General features: G+C 57.6%; 1 protein-coding gene across 6 annotated transcripts in view; it reads right to left on the bottom strand.

Moving 5' to 3' along the window:
• The window catches only part of MAD1L1 (mitotic arrest deficient 1 like 1), a 310570-nt gene that overhangs the window by 43668 nt on the left and 251170 nt on the right, over window positions 1-15732 (bottom strand). The gene's annotated exons all lie outside the window — the stretch shown is intronic.

The following is a 15732-nucleotide window of genomic DNA, read 5'->3' on the forward strand; positions in this document are numbered from 1 at the left end:
CACCCAGGCCCAGGCCTGTCAACCACCAGCTTCCTGGCAGGGCTGAGAGCAGGTGGTCCAGTTGGACAGCTTAACATGAGCAGATGTGGGCAGGGTCATTTCCTGGAGGAGGTGACGGGGATAGGGGACAGGAAGCCTGCCTTCTGGGGCGGGAAACCCACTGCAGACCCTGTACCCGCTCTGCCCTTCCTGACCTGCAGCCTCAAGGCCCTCCCCCTGAAGCTCCTGGGTACGAATCAGGCACACAGTCGTCTCCAGAGGTGTCCACACGAGGACAAAGCCGGACCCCACGGGACCCTAAGGGGCCATAGTGAAGTGCGGCGTGCTTCAGGCCATACCACCGATGAAGGGAGCCCAACAGCCACACACAGGCTCCCACAGGCTCTGCGGCTGCCTCAAGGCCACAGGGAGGATGCGGGTTCTCTGCTTTCCAAACAAGGGCCTGTGGGATTAAGAGCTTGGCCACGGGCACCTGGCACAGGGAGGCCTTCTGCCCCAGGCCAAGCTCTCGACAGCCCCCTGCCCCTCACATGCTCCAGGTGGTGCCAGGCCTGTGAGCACAGATCCTCTGTCTCGTCTGCACTGCCCGTGCCTCTGCTAGCAGCCTGGGGCCGGCCACATTCTTGCTCTGAATGCGGCTCCCTGCTACCAGAGCACAGCTCCTTCTGGCCTCTCCGCCACACATATCCATCCCCATGCCCTGCCCTCTCTTGCCCCCCATCCAACACACGGTGCCGATGGCCCTGGCGGACACTGTCCTTCTGGAGCAGCGCGCCTCTCCACTGGGACTTGGGCACGGAGCCCTGGATTAATCAAGTAATCAGACTATGAAATCCAAGGGGGTAATTGGCGGCTCTGACCCCACACTCCTCCCTGTGTCTCTCGGCCAGCCCACTGAGGATGGGTCCACCAGCGGGAGGAAAGCCCACTCCACCAGGGAAAATCCACTGACCGAGGTTCTGAGGCAATATTTCACCCCTGTCAGAGGCTGCACGGCCTTTAATGGATCGCAGATGTCCACAGGGAAAATTAAATCTTGGTAATAACAGAGCCTGACCTTGGAGAAGGTAGGAGCCCCTTTGTCCACAGGCACCAAAATGCTGCCCTTTCCAGAGTTCATGGAATCCCACGAGTAGACAGGGCTCGGATCAGGAGCGATAAGCCTGGCCACCTGCCAGGTACCCCTGGGAGGGGCACCCAGGTGCCAGGACCACACGCCAGGCAGCACGCACACCCTACCCCACATAGCCTGCTCAACAGCATGAAGTAAGTCCCCCATCACCCTCTGACGGGCAAGAGCAGGGGTGCCTGGGTCGGGGCGGGGGAGTCGCCACAAGGTCCCACAGGCTGTCAGAGGTCTAAAGAGGGCTCTGACCCCGGCCTGCCTGGTGCGGGTCAGGCGAGAGGCAGCCGCTCTCCAGTGAAGTCACCTTAACGCAGCGTGTTCAGGAGGGACACTCTGAGTTCTGGCTGTGACTCAGGGCAGAGCAAAGACGGTGCTCTGACCTCCCCCTTACTCTGCTGGTCAATTGCTTATATAAACGTGAATGAATAATTCACATGATGGTTTGGATTAAATAAATAAAAGATGTGCCTTTTGCCTTGGAAATGCCATTGCTCTGATGCAGGCTCTCCTCGGGAGCGAGCGGAGCTTTCCTCTGGGCGGGTTTGGTGGCCTGTGCCTGTGGCACTCATGAGATGCTCCTCCACGTCCCAGAGACCAAGAGCCCGAGACCCCAGGACCTGTGGGGACCACATTCTGCATCCACATGCAGGTACCCTGCCACAGCCATCCCCAGCGCCAGGCCTGCTGGTGGCAACCGCACGTGGGCAGGACTGGCAGAGCAGACAAGTGGCCTCATAGGGTCTGCTGAGAGCCTGGACCACCCACCCCAAAGCTCTCCTGCTGGGTGCACATCCCGGGGACCACCAGACAGGATGGAGACCTCGTGCCTGGGGCGCCTGCACTCAGGCCCGGAACCAGCCCCAGAGTCGGGGGGAGGTTGTACCCAGCCCAGACTTGACCTCAGCCCTGTCCTGCCCCCACCCCCACCCTCAACACTAGTCTCCAGCTGCGCTGGCCGGGAGACTATGCCGCCCCAACCCTGACCACGGTCTTTCCTCTCTAGGCTACTCCTGCCGCTCCTTTCCTCAGCAGCCCTTTGCTCTCCAAGAGTCCTTGGTGAGGGACAAGGAAGGCCGATAGACAAGTGGATGCCAAAGAGAGAACACTGTCGCCAGGAGCCCGAGCGTGGAAGGTGGGCATGGGCAGTGGGGTCTGGAGCTGGGGCTGCGTGCCAAGGTCAAGGGGCCATGCCACCTGTCCCCAGCCATGTCCACGGGGCCCTTGGATGGCTCTGCCCTCCACCCTCTGCTCCTCATCTCTGACCAACACCTGGCTCCTCCTGGAGTCCTGGAAGGCAGCTGGGAAAGCCCGTGGGAAGGACACAGAACAAAAATAAACTGTTTTCCATCTCTCCATTATATAAAGGCTAGCAGGAGAGAGCGCTTCACCCGGAGAGCAGAGATGTCAGGATAAAAGAGCGGTGGTTATGGGCACATAACTCTGGAGACCCAGATCACAGTCTGAAATTCAGAGAAATGTTTTTATCCTGGAGGGGTGAGGAGCGTAAGTGAGAGGCCGACGGGCGGACGGCTGGAACTTCCCTGCAGAAAGCCTCTTCAGGGCCCCAGCATGCGGCCGTGCTGGCCCGCAGAGCCCACTGTGTCTCCACTTTGCTAAATGTGCACGCGCTACTGTGGTTTAATCCCCTTCTTCCCAGTTTGCTGGAGAAAGTACAGGAAGCTGGGTGGGCGGGGTGGCGACAACTGAGGTCTGTGCCCCAACAGACCACTGACCTGGGTTCAGGATGGAGACCAGGCCCCCTGCTCTCACAGGCTACCGACATGCAGCCCTTCCTTCCAAGCTCCCCTTACTCAGGAGTGCTGAGAAGCACAAGCAGATAGGACCACACAGAAACACTTTCAAATACGCCAACGGTTCCTAGGAGGGCAGCTGGTGGTGCACGTCCCTCTGCACCAGTGGCCCGAGTGTGCCAGCGAAGTGCCTGGGTCTCAGCCTGATGTCCACTCAGAGCTGCTTGGCCCTGCCAAGTAGGGCCAAGTAGACAGATGCATCTCCAGCCCTGAGCACCTCAGCCTGAGCTCCATCCTGGGACCCTTCAAGGCCACGGCTCCCCATCAGTGGGCTTCCCTGACCCACATCTCAGGCCAGAGGATTCCGACAGCAAAGCAGGTGCTGTCCACTGGCCACCATCCCAGCCACCCTATGGGAGGTCAGCCCCTTCATGGTGGAGGCGGCTGGCAGGGGAGCACAGCTGGGACTGGGAGGTGAGGTGGCTGAGGCCCCGGGCCTCCCCCCACAGTCAGCCTAGAGTGGCCCTGAAAGCCAAGTCAGGCCCTCTGACAAAATTCTGAGCTCTGAAGGGAAGATGTGATCTGGGTTAAAACCCTCTGCTGGTGTGCCCGGACGGCTCAGTCAGTTAAGCATCCAACTCGACTTTGGCTCAGGTCACAATCTCAGGGTCATGAGACTGAATCCCTGTGTTGGGCTCCACGCTCAGCATGGAGTCTACTTGAGATTCTCCCTCTCCCTTTGTTCTCGCCCACTTGAGCATACTTGCTCTGGAGCACGTGCTCTCTCTGTCAAATAACAAATAAAATCTTAACACAAAACAAAACAAAAAATCCCCTCTGTGGCCATCAGGCCTTTGCCAAGCAGCCCAGGCCGCCCCTCCAGTTGCTCCTGGCTACCTTTATCTCACGCTCTGAATGAAACACCACTCTCCTCCTCACCTCAGGACCTTTGCACATACCTGGAGCAGCTCCTCCTGGTTTCTAGCTGACTCCTAGTCATCTGACCTTCAAAACTATGTATCTGGGAATAGATCCCATCTCCTGCTCTATGTTCTCAGGGTACATGACAGTGCCTGCTTTAGCACAACAGAGCATTTTTAAAAGCTCCTTTGTGTTACCATTATTTCCTCAGCAGACTCCGAGCTCAGAATAACCAAGGACTAGGGCCTTTTGTCCCACGGCCTCCCTTCAGCACCTCAAGGAGCCGGGAGTACAGAAAATGCCATTTCTGCATAAATCCTAAATCATAACCCCTAGAAAATCAGTGTGAACAAAAGTAACGTACACATGGGGCTTCCCTGTAGACAGGGCAGATGGAACATACGTGCCCACCCTTGAACACGCGTGTTTGTCCTTGCTCCGCACTGCAACTGCTGTGGGAGGGGAGGTGGTGGCAGACGAGTGGGGTGAGCAAGATCTTTGAAGACAAAAAGCAGACAGAGGAGAGGAACCAGGCTTGGCAGACCTGCAAGAGTGGGGACTCACCGCCTTGGGCAGTGGGGAAGCCGACTGGAGCCGGGGCTCAGGGTCCATATGGGGGCACATGTGTCCTTCCTGTCCCCCAGGTGATGCCTCGCCCCTCAGGGCAGCTGCAGGAAATGCCGACACCTGCCCCCTTGCAGCCAGACTCATGCCCAAGGGAAGAGCTGGAGCCCCCCCCCCCACCAGGGGGAGGGCAGCAGCTTGCTTCCTGAGAAGCCAACCAGTAAAGTGTGGACTGGCACCCACACCTGCTGTCAACACCAGTGCAGGGAGGTGGGCAAGAGCACGGGCTCAGCAGGAAGAAGTCAAACTGCGCCAGCAGACACAGTGGGGTCGGAAGTGGCCTGCATACCCGCCCCTGCTTAGGATCCCTGGAAGGGGGCCAGGGCTGTGTGTCCCCATGTCCAGCAGACCAACCCCAGCAGGGATGCCCACCAGCCAGCTACCTGCCTGGGTGGGGACAGAGGCCCTGGGGAGGGCAGTAGAGAGGATGGGTGAAGGGTCAGGCTCAGGGCAAGCACACAGGGCAGGGAAGCGGGGTGGGGGCTGGGGGCCAGGGACCAGGCTGCTGCTGGCCAAGCCATCAGAGGCGGGCCAGCCCGGCTCCTGCAGTGGAGCTTTGTTTAGGAGCTGGAAGCAGCTTTTGAAATTTTCCTTTGGGGACTCAGGACAGAGTCATTTTTCTTTCTGAGAAGTGAATAAAAAACACTTAGCCAATGCTACGATTTTCAGGCTTAAACAACAACAAACAGCACTAATATTTCACCATTAGCAACAGTGGCCCTCTGAGCCCAGGCTGCTCCAGGCAGCTGTTTCTAAACCTGGCGCCTGTCTGGGCCGCTCCAAGGGCAGCGTGGGAAAGGCAGCAGCGTGGGAAGGCTTCGAGACCGGCCCGCCTGGAAGGAGGCAGCAGGGTGAGGCCCAGGGGCCAAGGGTGCGTGGAGTGTCCCCCACTTTTCTAAGAGGCTGGACAACCAGCTTCCCGCTCTGTCCAGACCCTGAGGCTGGCGTGTGTGCCCTGGCCCTTGGACACTGTGCCCCTCAGCTCTGGGCATCCCTGGCACTGCACTCCACAGCCTGGAGGGGTCAACAGGGCAGAGATGAGGGCTAGCGTGCCCTTGGGGTCCACGCCAAACAGGTGCTTAGCAGTGGACAGTGACAGCATGGTGCCTGTCACCCACTGCCCCCATGCTCACTGAGTTCTGATGCACAGCCTGTGCCCTGGGCACATGCACCTGTGTCCCCCATGCTCACTGAGCTCCAATCCATGGCCTGTCGCCTGGGCGTGCCTATGGGGAGGCTGATTGATTGCCTGGCTCCCCAGTGAGGAGGCTGAGGCCCCAACAAGGGGTGGGCCCACTGTGCGCCCAGCAGTGCTGGCTACAGCTGACCGGGGCTGGTAGGCTTCTAGAACAGTGTTCCCTGTTGGCAGTCTCTGGCTGAACTAAACGGTCAGGTGCCCAGGCAAGGCCCTGCAGGGCAAGAGGGTCAGGAAAGACAGCACGCAGCCACCCCAACAGGCCCCCCAGGACACCAGCAGCTGGGCCAGACATTCCAGAAGGACAGCTGGTGCTCTGGTCACCCTTGGCCCCAAGGCCTAGGAGGCACATGCCCAGTCTTGGCAATGGGCATGAGGCAAGGGCAGTCCCATCCTCTGCTGTGCACAGGCCCTGGGGGAGCCGCGGGTCTGCAGGTCAAGGTCCCGAATTGGGTGTTTGTTTCCTTGGGTTCTGGAAGCTGGTGATGGAGCTGAAGGAAATGCCAGCCCAGTGTCCGGAGGACACACACATGGGGAGGGAAGCAGAAGGGGGCAGCGGTTGTGCCCATGTGAACCAAGCCACAGCAGCGCACCGCGAGACCACAGGAGCAGCTCTTTGATGTGGACGTGCTGGGTCTGGAGAAGTTGGGGCACAAACTGCGTCCCCATATATCTGAAGGGCCCGTGGATGAAAGCAAATGCGTTCTGAGTTGACCCCTGCAGCTCAAAAAGGAGCAGGGAGAAGACCAGCCTCTGTAAAGAGGTGTGTCCTGAGGACAGCCAAGTGTCAGGGCGATGCAGGGCCTGACATCCAATGAAAGAGCGCCTGTACCCCTGCACCTTGAGAGGCTAGTCCCTGGGGGTAGTGCAACGGGCGCCCCGTCCACACTCCCACCACATGGGACCATGCCGAGGGCCGAAGAGCTGGGCTGGGCCTGAGTTGTCCCTGTGGGAAACGTCCCTGGGTCTCTCTGGCAGGTGCATAAGAAAGGAGGTACGGTGGGAGGGTGGTGCTGGTTCCGCTTGTGCCCAAAGCTGGGCCACATTTCCGGGGCTAAATTATTCACATCTTGTAACTTCTAACTATTTTAGTTTTACATTTTTAAATATTTAATAATTAAGCATCAAATATTTATGCAATTTTATCAACAACTATGGGAGCTGACCCTGCAGGGGCTGTGACTGTGGGTCTGGGTCCTGGTCCTGGCCGATGGTGCAGAGCAGGGAGAGACATGCCTGCGTCAAGAAGGGGTCCCATGCCTCTGGGACATGCACAGGAAAACCGCAGGGCCACTGCCCTGATTCAGCAAGTGCATCCCCGATGGGCTCTTTCTGCAGGCTGCCGTCCCATCCCAAAGGCAAACCCAGGAGAGGGCCCTGGGAGGCTGGCAGGCACAAGGGGCACCTAGGCAACCTGGAGAGACATGTGTGCCCATGCCTGTGCCAGCCGGGAGGTCTGAGGGCCCCCCGCTTCCCTGCACAGCACTCAGGGAAGCCTTCCACGGAAGGGCACGGTGGACGCTGCTGTCCCCCCACTGCGGGCCTCAGGGACCGGTGGATGGGTCCCTACCACCCACTAGACACAGACTTTTGCCTTCCTAGGGAAAGGTTCGTTTGAACAGCCTGCAGCCGGAGGGCCCCTGGGACAAGGTCTCTCCATTATGAGCCCATGTTCCCCTGCTGGGCCGGAAATTGCACGTTTTACACAAGAGAGAAGACATTGGCCTGGAATTATATGTAGATGAGCGGCGTGTGTGCCCACCGCCGGCTGCCTGGCAGACTCCCGCCCTGGGTGAGCTTGGTGCCAGCTTTCAAACAGGGGCATCTCTGTGTGATTAATGGCTCACTCCACAAGCAGCTTGTCACCTTGCACAAAAATGATCTGAAAAGACACCAGCAATTACAGCCCACCAGATTATGGGGTGGGAGAGTCCTGGGGTGACAGGCGGGAGCTCATGTGATATCATATTCCCGGGAAGGCTCCCTCCCCCAGCACGGAGAACAGAGAACAGTCGAAGCCCCAGAGGATGCTGTCCCCCCTCCCTTGCCTCGCTGGGCACCAGGCTCCCCACCCCGCTGCCTCTTTCGGGAGTGGAGGACCAGCTGAGCCTTGGTGGAAGGCCATGGCCAGCCCCTCGTCCGGGCAGCTGACAGATGTGGGGTCAGGCCCAAAGAAGGTCAGTGCCCTGTTCACTGTCACCCGGCCAGGAAGCAGAGAAGTCGGACATTCACACCAGGACTTTGGGGCAGGATGGGTCCCCCAAAGGCCACCAGGCAGCGCCAGTGCTGTCGTGAGGAAAGAGCTCTGGACACGAGGTGCCCCCTCGGGTACAAAGTCTGGCCTCAGATGCTCGTTGGAGCCTTCCTGGCATGCTACCAGCAGGGGCCCCCCACCCGGGGATCCCAACGTCCCAGTGTTCATGCACAAGCTCACAATCCTCTGACTTGGTTTCACTTGTTTGGTTGTTTGGGGGCATTTCCTGCAACTAAAGCACATATCCCATGAGGGCAGGGTCCCAGGCTCGATGAGGGCTGGGAAATACGTACCCTGCGGAACCCACCAGCTTACAAGCACAGTGACTCCATGAAGCTATGTCATATCTCCAGGGGTGGGGGACTGGGGACCAGACAGCTGGAAGCACACTGCCCGAGGCACGCCCTCACAGACACACACAGGCCTGTACACACACATGCGTGCTCACACTCGCAGCTCCGCACGCACACATGTATGCTTACACACTCTCACACATCCACACATGTGCGCTCATGCACCCATGCATGCACACGTGCTCATATGCACACGCTCACACACCCACCCACACAAGCCCGCACACATGCTCACGTGTGCCCACATATGTGCGCTCACACATGCAGGCCTGCACATACGCATGTGTGCTCACACACGGACACATACGCAGCCCCCCACCACACTCATGCACATACACGCTCACACACACACAGAGAGGAACGCACACGTGCTCACATACCCCTGCCAGAGCCAGAAGCCATGCAGAGTGGAGAAGCGCTTAACAGCTCCATCCGATCACAAACCCCGATGTAAACCGGAGAACACCACTGCTTAACACAAGTTTCCGGCAACTCCTTTCACACACGCCCCGGCAGGTGGCCTGCTGGGCTCACAGAGCAGCGGCAGCCTGGGGCCAGCGGGCAGGACGGCCCACAGCTGAAGGCGCGTAGGCCAGCAGCGGTGGCAGGGTCGCTCCTGCTCCGTTCCACACGGTGTTCCGCACGGTGCACACGTTCCTCATTTCCAGCAGTGGGCTCCCAGAAGCCGAGTTCCCGGGAAGGGGTGCTTCCTCTCGGAGAGGGAAGAGCCTCTCAGAGCTCATCTTTTATTGACGGAGTCATTTTCAAGTCAATCTGTCTGCTTTGGGCGAGACAAGATTTTAAATCTTTCTCTCCCAGCTTTTGAGATGTGGCAGTCTATTAAAACCTGCCAACGTATGTGGCCAGGCCGATGAAGGCAGAGGATGGACAACCTGCTTGGTGGCTGTAGCCACCCACAGACCACAGGGTCTGGAGGAGGGACGGCGGGGGGAGACAGAGGGTGGGCAGGGGGCAGCGAGTCAGCCCTCTGGGGATCCAGAGGGGTGAGGACGCAGGCTGCCTGCAGGCCAGGCTCCCCGGAAGGCAGGGTTTGGGGTGAAGAGTGTGCCAGACACATAGCCCCGAGAGGGAAGCAGCGCTCTGAAGCGGCAAGCAGCAGGGACAGCCGGCAGCCCTGGAGCCTGGGGGCCCCCTGGGGGTCTGCATCCCAGGGGCTCTGCCAGAGCCAGGCTGCTACTCCAGGCGCCCCTGATCTGGTCCATGGCACATAGCTGCCCATGGCAGACAGAGCTGCCAAGTGCCAGGTGAGGCTCGGAGAGGCGAAGGGGCCTGGGGGAGCACACCCAGCCAGCGGAGGAACTGCCAGGACGAGAGTCCAGCCCGGCTCAACTCTGCAGGCACGGCGGGACGCAGGGCTCTCCCGGACAATGGCTGCTGCGCACAGCACAGTCCCTGCGCCGGAACTCAGAGGTGCCCATTCTTCCCCGGGGAACCCCTTCTGCCCGTCTCAGGCCCAGGCTCTGCCTCTAGCCCAGCCTGACTGCGCGGGACTACAACATGCACCTCCCCCAGATGCCACAGCAGGCAAGTGGAGACACTCCCGGAGCTCCACAGCAGGCTCGTCCCCCACGCTGTCCGCCTGGGGTGCGCAGCCGCTGTCCGGGGCTGCCAGCAGGGTCCTAATGACCTTGTGAAATCAGAGGACGTTTTCCCATCAAGATGAGTGACTGAGACAGAGGCTGTGGGGAGGTGTCTGTGTCTGAATCCCAGAACCAAGGCAGAAGGACCGGGCAGGCAGGAGTGAACGAAGCAGATGGAGATGGAGCTGGTCCAGGGGCCCAGGGTCCTCATGTGGCTTCTACAAGGGGAAGAGGCAGGAGCAGAGCGGGCCTGAAGAAGACGCATCACTGGCATGGAGATCGGGGGTGGCCTGAGAGCCACAGAAAGCAGCCACCTTCAGCAGCTAGAAATAGAGATGGAAGAGGACCCCCAGAGCCTCCGGGCGATGCAGCCCTGCCAACACCTTGCTGTCAGCCCCAATGTGATTTCTGATCCCCACTGCTGCCAGATGAGACCTCTGTGGGTGTAGGTGACCTCCACTGTGGCCGCAGGTGCCTGGGGGCATAGGTGACCACCATGGTGGCCTGTCTGAGAACCATCTCCCTGCCCCCAACAGCAGTAGCAGGAATAAGCCCTCACCGTGACCAGCCCCGGACAGAACTTTAGAAGGGCTGGTGACTTCTTTATTCACCCAACAAGTATGTGACAAGAGTGAACTGCATGTCTGGCATCATTCAAGGCTTAAGGCACACAGAGTGGACAAACCTCAAAACCTCAGGTCTGAGGGAATTATGTTCCCAAAGGGGACACAGACAGAAACACACACAAGCAGAGTAAGGTGGTCTTCAGAGCCGTTATGCCGTTAAGTGTTAAGAGAACCAGAAGGCAGGGCTGGGAAGGGGCTGCAGTGTTGACAGCTGGTCACAGCGGACCTCCAGGGAGGCAGGGAACAAGCAAAGCACAAGGTGGGCAGGAGGAGGCCAGTACAAAGGGCCTGAGGCCGGAGGCAGCTTGGACCATTCGTGAAAAGCAAGGACAAGGCCAGCAAGCCAATGCGGAAACGGACACGGGGGCGCCAACGGTAAGGCTGGGCTGTGGTCATCCGCCCACAGGGACCAGCGCGCAGTCCGCGTGCTGCCGTTCCTCTTCAGCAAAAGGCCCGTGCGAATAGTTCCTGATTCTGCTAGCTGAAAGAAACCCAAAGAGGGTTTTCTCACTTTTATAAAAAAGGCAAGAAGCAATAGTAGCATTCAGTGTTGGTTCTGCAGCAAGCCCTCAGAGGCAGCGAGCACCACTGGCAGCGTGAATGGCCCCACAGCTCCTTCCCCAGGAGCCACGCGGGGCATCCCGGCATCTAGCCGCCAGAGCTCAGAGCCACAGCTGTGCACGTCTATGCTTTCTCCTGACCGATTTGATGCATCCAGCAGCAAGCTGTGTTGGAGAGAGGTGGTACTTTGGGAACAACCAGACGTCTAAGTAGGAATAAATGAGCGCCGGACCCTCCTTCACATCACATATAAAAGTTAGTTTGATACAGAGCATAGAGAAGACACGAGTAGATTCGACTTCATCAAAATTTAAAACTTTTGCTTATCAAAAAGCAGCATGAAGAAAACTATCACAAGAAAACACTTCAAGCGTTTAAGCAGAGTAGATGTGAGAATGACTCGGAAGATGTGGGAACGCCCTCGCCACTGCTTGCAGTCAGGGAGACACAAGCAGGGCAGACGGCACACCGTCAGCATGCCCGTCAGCACGGCCGTGCCCAGGGGCCAGAGAATCAGTGGCGCCAGGGGCATGTGGGGCACGGGCGGGGAGCTAGAGATGCTGCCGCTGCTCCAGAAAACAGCTTGGCAGCTGCTTTAAAGGTTAAATACAAGCCTGCCCCCATCACACCCCAAGAAACAGAGCCCTTGATTCCATTCCTACCCCATGCAAGCCTCGTGGTCCCACATCCTTGGCAGTGACATTCCAGTGAGCCAGGAAGAGGACACTCCCACGCATCCATCAGCGGACGATGGCCCAGACAGAGCGAGGTCCACACCATGAGTGTTACTTGGTAGCACACATGACTTCATGGCCGGACCTTGAACACATTTCAGTGTGTAGCAGGTGGCAGACATGTCACCAGAGGCAGAATGCGGACTCTGGCCCCACAGCCAGAGTGGACAGTGGGGACAGCAGGGCACCCCTGCTGTGGGCAGCAGGGACCCCTCGGAGTGATGGAAAGGCTTATCGTTTTGACGGTTGCAAGCCTTGCATATTTACTAGAAATCGCTGCACGCTTAAAACAGGTAAAGATCAGGACTGTTTGTTTGAAAGGCTATTAGAAGAGTTCTAGGGTTACAGCGAAGCTGAGTGGAAGGTATAGAGATTTCCCCCATGTGGACACACAACACATCCTCCCCCACACTGCGGGCCCCGTGGCTCCACGTCCCATCGGCGTCTGGTGCTAACCGTGTTCTGGCCCGTGGCCATTCTATCAAGGGGTGGCAGTGTCTCCTGGCTGCCACGGGAGTTCAGTTTTAAACACGCAGATTTTGCAATGCCTCAGACACACCCAAGTGGGGGTGTCCAGCAGAGGGACAGGCCCTACAGACACAGCTGTTCTCTGGACAGACGCCCACCGAGGCCTCTTCTATGTGGTTACCACAGATGCCCCCACCCACTTCCAGTCCCCAAGCAGGAGGCCTTGCCCAGGGCAGCAGCTCCAGCCTCGCACCCAGCGGCTGTCCTCAGAGCAGAGGGGAGAGGATGGATGGGACGGCAGCCTCCTGGTCCAGACAGAGCCGAGGCCCAGAGTCCAGGCAGTGGGGCCATCGGAGGAACTGGGGCCCACGGAGCAGGCGAGGCAGGGCCCCTTGCTCTGCCGGTGTGCTGCAGGCCCCGGGGGCTAAGTATCAGGACTTCTTTACAACTCCAGTCAAACACCCCACGGATGGTGTTGCCCTTCACTACCCGACCCTGAGAACAAACAAGCAGCTTGGGGACAGAAGGGCCTGGGACACGTGGTGATGAAGTCACCAACCACTCCGCAGAGCCTCCTGTCTGGAGGCAGCACAGGAGGGCGGGGCCTGGGCATCTGGACTCTCATGACCCTGGGCTCTGGGCTCTCCATGGAGGCCACACCTGGCCCCCCACGCACCAGCAGCCCGACCCTGAAGCTGCCTTCCCTCCCCGGGCCTTGCTTCCTGCCCAGCCTTTAGAGACACTGCGGACCCTCTGAGGTGAGGCTGAAAGGGTGGGCTTAGCGCATGTTCAGGGCACAGGATCGGGGAGACCTAGGATCCAAGCTGGGTTGAACATCAGGGTCACTAAGAACTTGTTACAGTACCTTCGTGGGGACTTCTGGCCCAGACAGATGGAGTGGACTTCTCCCTCCCAAAGACAACTCTGTGCCTGGCCATGCCGGGGGCCACACAGCAGAGCTCAGAGGGTGGGGGGAGGAGGAGAGAGGCCTGGGGCCCGGCACGGCACGGGAGCCATAGTGCCACAGCAGAGCAACTCGGGACCCAACCTGGAAAAGGAAGGTGATCTGGACCCTGTGTTTCCAGCCCAGCAGGAGGAGGCTGGGGTGTGCCCATGGGTCCTGGGGCCAAGCACGAGGATGCTGCATGTCCGGGGGAGTGCTGGCTCCTGGCAGTCGAGCCACACGAGTCTGTGCCTGGGGCCCTCCCTGCCCAGAGACAACGAGGTACAGCTGAAGACTCACCTACCGAAGTAAATTACGAACTTAACGCAATTCCAATAGAAACGGAAACCTCCCCAGCCTTTTCTTGAACTTGACAGAGTGATTCTAAAGTTCCTGTAGAATAATAAACAGGTAAGAAAGTCTCCGAATGACAAGGAACCCTTCGCTCTACACCAGATGCTAAAACATACCTGAGTTCCAATTAGAAACAAATATATAATAGAGATAAACACAGTCAACAGGAGACACAAATATAGACGCTGTTATGTATCAGAAGCTCGCAAAGATAAAGGCAGGTCATAAATATGAGGAACAAAGAAAGCGCGATGAACGGGAGCTGGGCGATCACTCATTGGTTTGGGAAGGGGTCGAATTAGACCCTGACCTTACTCGACACACCAAGGTAAGTTCCAAGTAGATCTTAAAGTGTGAAAAATAAGCCCCCCCCAAAAAGAAAAGAAAATCCCAGAAGAAAACAGGATTATTTATCAAAAGGACTTCCTAAGCTTAAAAGTAATGGTATCAATAGAAGAGAACTCAAAAACAGTTCAAACTTTCTACAAAATATAATCATAAAAAAAAAACAATAAGGAAGTGATCAAGGAGCGTGAACTTGGTGAGACCACAGTGGAAGGAGCAGGTGAGACACACTCTTCCTTGTTAGTGAGCAAAGGAACATGTTAAAATGAGGTACCATTTGTATCTAAAATTCTGAAAACTGTGCAGTATAATTGACACTTTTTGGTGTCTATAAGGCCACCACCTCCAACACTCAAGATCGCCTGTCACCCTGGACAGCTAACTGCCACATACTTTGTGCCCCTGGCCCTGGCACCTGCCACCATACCTGTTCACCGACCTGCACTCTTGCCCTCCTGAGTGTCCTGTCTCGAAGACCCTGCAGGGTGCTGCCTGGGGTCCAGCTCCTCCCCTAGCATGGTGTCTCTGAGGCCCCTCCAGGCCCCCAGGCGGTCAGCAGAGGGCCACTCTGATGCGGAGCAGTGTTCCACCCACAGACAGACCCCTGTTCTCCACTCACCCATTAAAGGACATTGGACTGGTAGTGGATTTTGGTGACTATGTGTGACACTGCTGGAAATATGCGTTCCAGTTCCAGGAAAGAAGAGGGTGTGAACTCAAGCCTGCCTTTCAGTGAAGGGGCTCACACTGGAGAGAGTGCATGTCCCACTGGTCCCAAAGGGAGAGGCCGCAGGTGGCCGAGGGTGGGACCAGAGGGCCAGCAGCACCAGTCCCACCACCCTCACTGCAGGAAGTCCCCGCACCAGCCTGGGCGAGTGGACACACGCTATGAGCCATCTTCTCATCCAGAGCGCCTCGTGTTTCCTGTCTGGTCAGAGCACTGCTCGAGAGCATGCAGCGTAAGGATCCTCTGTGAGTTTGCTGGCCTCACACCCAGGAATTGTTTGTGCTAAGAGTGAATAGAAACGGCATTATGTTCCTGACTTCGGTGTCCACGTGTCTGCTGCCAGCGCATCACGCACAACACATGTGCTTCTTACACTCTCGTGTCACATCAAGTGTGTTCAGCAAGGCTGCAGGACACGAGGTCAGCTGGATCACAGGAATCCATGCCGGTCTCACTTCGGCAGTCTTCGGGTTTGTTTTTGCTTCTTGGGGTTTTATGCACCGAGGGTCATCCACAGAGGAGCGCTTCTGCTCCCTCCCTTCCTGTTCCTAAGGCTGCTCGTCCCTGGGGGCCCACACCGGGACTCCCGACACACTCACTCGGGTTGCTAGACCGCCTCTGCCTTATTTCTCATCTTGGGGAAGCACGGATCTGCTGTGAGGGTGCTTGCAGACGCTCTGTGTCAGGCTGAGGAAGCCCCCTCTCTATTTAGTTTGCTGAGAGTTTTCCTGGGTGTTGAACTTTGCCAAATTACCCCAGCAATTGGTTAGATCACATTGATGTAGTGGATGACATCAATGGATATCTGAATCCTGGAATAAATATAAAAATAAGTTCCTAAGGGTCTTGTTTTCTGTCCTGTCACTGGTTCTCTAATTGGGGTAATATTTGCTTCATAAAATGAGTTCAAAAGTGCTCCCTCTTCACTTTTCTTGAAGAGCTTGTACAGAGCTGGTAATTGTTCTTTCCTTGGTACAATTTGCCAGTGACAGCACCCGGGCCTGGAGACGTCTTGGGAGGCATCCTGATCGGAGCTCCAGCTCCTGCAACAGCTATGGGACTGTGGGGCTAGCTCCTTCACAGCGGGTGAGCTTTACAGTCGGAGTCTGCCAAGCTTGGCTGCTGTTGCTTGTTTATTTGGTTCCTGGT

Source organism: Mustela nivalis, assembly GCF_964662115.1.
Source record: "Mustela nivalis genome assembly, chromosome: 19".
NCBI classification, from domain to species: Eukaryota; Metazoa; Chordata; class Mammalia; order Carnivora; family Mustelidae; genus Mustela; species Mustela nivalis.